The sequence below is a fragment of the Wolffia australiana genome, chromosome 10 (assembly GCF_029677425.1).
Source record: "Wolffia australiana isolate 7733 chromosome 10, ASM2967742v1".
Classification (NCBI taxonomy): Eukaryota; Viridiplantae; Streptophyta; class Magnoliopsida; order Alismatales; family Araceae; genus Wolffia; species Wolffia australiana.
The window spans coordinates 11917613-11922500 of NC_135844.1; positions in this window are offsets into that span (position 1 = coordinate 11917613).

A 4888-nucleotide genomic window follows, 5' to 3' on the forward strand; every position below is an offset into this window, starting at 1 on the left:
CGGAGCTGGTGTGGATGTCGGAGAGAGAGGGCGAGTGCGTACAAGGAGGATGGCGAGGGCGTGCAGCGAGAGTGCAACACCATTGTCGCACGCATGCACGGCTGGGCAGATGTGCGACAGGGCCCTCAGCGTATAACGCGATCGAGATGCGAGGGCAATTCCACGATGGGGAAGAAGGATGTCGTGGAGGAGCGTCGGGGGTTGGGCAAGGCCTCCAAGTGCACAGAATTCTCCCTGGGATGGTGGATCCTTGAGCGCTCAAGGTTCAAGATGGTCGAGAGCGCCAGTTGTGGCAAGCTGGGGCGAGCCAAGATTGAGCAATTCTTGGCGTTATTGCACAACACCAAGCAAAGGGGCGGCAAGGTGGCCGGTGTGTGCCAGCCAGAGATCGATAGGTGGGCGATGATGACCCATCCAAGTCGATGGGCCACCAGTGACGGCGACTCCAATGGTGCAGAAGGTCAAGCGAATCTCCAAGATGTCTCCAAGAATGGACTTCTTGGACGAATCTTGAGCAGAACAACATTAACGGTATCTTGATGCAGTTACCAAAAACAAAAGAAAAGGAATTGGAGTAAGGCTATCTCCATGGTAATGCGTCATGGATGCGAGGCCACATTCCCCCATGTTAGCTAAGAGTATCTGAAGCGATCTATGGCCAAAGAAAACTAAAGAACAAGAAACTCAATACACATTGATTCAAAATTTCAGTCTGTCTTTCCACTTGGGCATGCCGGCCTTTATATAGGGTTGAAGGCATGCCCTATTGGGCTTAAGTAGAGGGAACCATCTCGAGATGAGCGGTTCTCTCAAAATGACAAAAATAAAATGTTCAAATAGGACGAGGCCCAAAAAACACGATAGGCCTTGTCCACAATTCAGCGAAGAAATTACAAAAGAAAAAGAAATAATGAAAACACACGCGGCTCCATCCTCAGGCGGAGTACTTGAATGACGCATCACGGGGGTTGGCTCGAGCGGCTCGGCGAGGCTGTCAGCTTCATTCCATCTTGATGGCGACATGGTCCCCCATCATATAGGTAAAGAAGGAAAAGAGTAGTGGATGTCTTAAAGGTGTTTAGGTAGGTAAAAGCTTACTCCCAAGAATATATATTGATCATAATACACCATAACAATGGAGAGAAATATAGGGTAATGGGGCATCATCTCTCCACCAAGACGGAGCAACACTGACAACCACACCGAGCAGCACAAGCCGACGCCCTCGATGCAACGTTCAAGTATTCCACCTAAAGAGAAGCCTTCAATCATCATTTTATTTTATTTTCTTTAATGTTGTAATTTCTGTTATGTCTTGGACTGGGCCCGTGGTGTTGTGGGCCTCGTCCTCTCTGAACTTTCGTATTTTCTTTCTCCTTATTTGGGGGAGAACCGCTTGTCCCGAGACGCTTCTCTCCAGTTATGCCCAATGGGGCATGCCCCTGGCCCTATATAAGGACGGCATGCCCACAAGGACAGATTAGACTGATTGAGAAATCCAACAGTATCTTGTTGTTTCTTTTTAGCCTTAGCCTAGAAGATAGTCTTTAGAGATTCAACTTTGCTGTAGATCATGGGAAAATGTGGTCATCCTCCCATGTCGAGATCATCGTGGAGCCGCTCTGCCACTTCTCTTCGTAGATTTGTTCCTCTGCAAGAAGTCTTGTCATTGGTAGTTACTGTTCAAGAAATTGATCAAGAGTGCGGATCTTGGAGGCTTCTTGGATCTCCGACGCCTCTCTTCTTCGACATTGTCGTCACGCTCATCCCTGTCGATGCCAGGAGTTGAACGCCGCCACACAGAGTCCGTCGCCGCCAACCTTGACTGGCCGCGTTCCGTCTCCGACCACCGCACACCCACTCACCATATCCGCGCGTTGCACAACGCTCTTGCACGCCATCTGCACACCCGCGCGTTCGTGTGCTGCCTCAGCGCACCCCTGGGCGGCCGCAGGCTGCCTCCATGCACCCGCGCGCAGCCCTATATGCATGCATGCTCGCAAGCCCACGCGCCCGTTAGTTGTCATGCCAGTGCACGCCCCTGCATGTATTTGCACGGTCCCTGTGTGCCTGCGCCTCTACTGCGCGCCGCTACGCGGCCCTGCGCGCTCGCTCACCGCCGTCTGCACGTGGGGCCTTCTATGCCAGCACGCTCCTTCCCACGTCTGCGCGACTCTGATACCCTCATTGGGTGATGTGTCAGCCGAGCAAGCCTCCGCTAATCAACCACTACATCAGCCGCTGGTGTAGTTCAAGGCTCCGATCAGCCTATCGGTGGAACGTCCTCGACTCTTCTCCATGTTCATTGGAATTCCCCATCGAAATTGCAGATCTTTACTTCTTTCCAGTATTTGTCTCGTACTTTCTGTGCATCGAGAGTTAGGTATCTAATTGACTCGTCTTAATACCTTAGGGAGTGAATAGCTAAAATTCTTCTTGTGGTAGTGAATTAACTCCTTCGCAGAACGTTGGATGCCTTTGGATAGTAATACTATCCCTCGTCTTATGCATTTGGATTTGGTCCAAAGGGACGGTGGGAAGTCTATTGTGCTCAATCGAACTTCACCAGTTTAACTACTCGTTGAATGTGATTGTGAACTTTGTTGTACTTGTTGTTGTTCCCAAAACTTGAATCATAATATCTTATAGCTAGCGTATTCATAGTCAGTAATCGTGGTATAACGCGAGCCGCTCGATCCCGACAGGTCGTGTTACATCATAAGGATCGTGGATAATATAGGCATGTGTCAACCTGAGCAAAGTATGATAAAGTTAATGATCAACACGTGCTGATGGAGCGCATCAGCTTGCTCTCTCGGAGATGTCTTCGAAGCTGTCGTCTTAATGATCGATGGCCACGTCGGTTTGTGTCCAGCCCAACCAGCATGCCAAGGTGCAAGTGAAGACACCTGGGTTCAAATACCTTGGTTAGAGCATATCCTCATGTGTTCACTATGATCGTCGTTTTATCATATTCATATTCATGTTCATGTTCCTATTTGTGTTTGTATTGCATGCCTGTGTTCGTGTCATTTTTGAGTTGTATAATGTTCATTTTCATGTGTCAATTTTTTTCTCAATTTTTATTTTGTTTTAAAAATGGGGTTTCATATCAGAAGGGCTCCATAATGGATCTTCTTTTAAGGGCCCATCATGGTCCTATATAAGGTCATGATGGGTGTTAGAACGGTTGGATCTCATATCAAGATCTCTGAGACTCAGGAAGGAGGAAGAAGGAAGAGAGGAGGAAGAATGAGAGAAGAATAAGTGGGAAAAGAGGAAGATTGGGAGGGTAGTTTGCTCCTTCGGACATCCTCCCCGCGACCACTTGGTCCATCAGCTACCGCAGACCACCCTCTGTCGCACGTGCCTACATGATCGACCACGTCCACTATTGCGGCCCCTCTGGACTTCCTGTGTGATCATCACCTTGCCGCCCTGCGGAAGCCCCGTCTCCTCCTACGAAGTCGGTTGGTCATCTTACAATCTACGATGTGCGCAGGGACTGGTAGGGGGCCCACTGCCTTTGCTGTGGAAACTTCTACAAATCGCCAGATTGGCGTACCACCTGCTATTGTGATCATCTAGAGAGCTATGACGCCATAGCGTGTGGATCCCCCTGTCAACCAGGTCAGTGCTCCACTCTTGTTGCGGTGCGATTGCACCTTTGGAGTTCTGACCCACCACCATGGCCGGTCAGCGGTGACTCCCTAGTGCCAATCCCCCGTGCGGCGAGCTCTCTGCACCAACCCTATTCGTGCCGTTATTCTCTCTCCTCAATGCCGCATCACCTTTCTCTCTTTAGAAGAAGAAGAAGAAGAAGAAGAAGAACAGAAGGAAGAAGAAGAAGAGGAAGAGGAGGAGGAAGAAGAAGAAGAAGAGGAAGAAGAAGAAGAAGAAGAAGAAGAAGAAGAAGAAGAAGAGGAAGAAGAAGGAGAAGAAGAAGACGAAGATGAAGAAGAAGGAGAATAAGAATAAGAAGAAGAAGAAGAAGAAGAAGAAGAAGAGGAAGAAGGAGGAAGAGGAAGAAGAAGAAGAAGAAGAAGAACAAGAGAGAGGAGGAAGAGGAAGAGGAAGAGGAAGAAGAAGAAGAAGAAGAGGAAGAAGAAGAAGGAGAAGAAGAAGAAGAAGAGGAAGAAGAAGGAGAAGAAGAAGAAGAAGAAGGAGAAGAAGAAGAAGAAGAAGAGGAAGAAGAAGAAGAAGAAGAAGAAGAAGAAGAAGAAGAGGAAGAGGAAGAGGAAGAGGAAGAGGAAGAGGAAGAGTAAGAGGAAGAAGAAGAAGAATAAGAAGAGGAAGAAACAGAATGTAAGTATCCAATTGATAACTAAATTTCCTCTGTGTAAGTAATTAAATTATTCTGTTATATCTGTTTGTCCAATAGGGATGATGACCGAAGTATTATTTTTGGTCCGGATTCAAGCGATGTGTGCTCAAGTGATCCCGATGGATATTCAAGTGAAGAATTGAATGAAGAATTTGTTGATGGGTAGAGGAGTAGAAGAGAAGAACATCAAAAAGGGTTTTATAGTGATGACGAGGGTGAAAAAATTTGGGCCTCACACAGCGGTACAAGATATGAACTTGGGTGCCCTCTCGATATTACATTTCAATTGGGCATGACATTTGAATCAGGTTTACGTTTTTAAGTAGCCGTGAAGAACTACGCCATATGCAATGGGTTCAATGTTAGGTTTCAAAGGTCTATGGAGAATATAGTGGAAGTTGTATGCCAGAAACATTGTCCATGGAGGATATATGCTAGTTGGGGTCCTACGAGGGAGGCCTTTGTCATAAAGTCATTGAATGATGAACATAGGTGTTATAGGAATCCAACGAATATACACGCCGATTATCGTTGGATCGCAGAACACTTCTTAGAGACTATTCG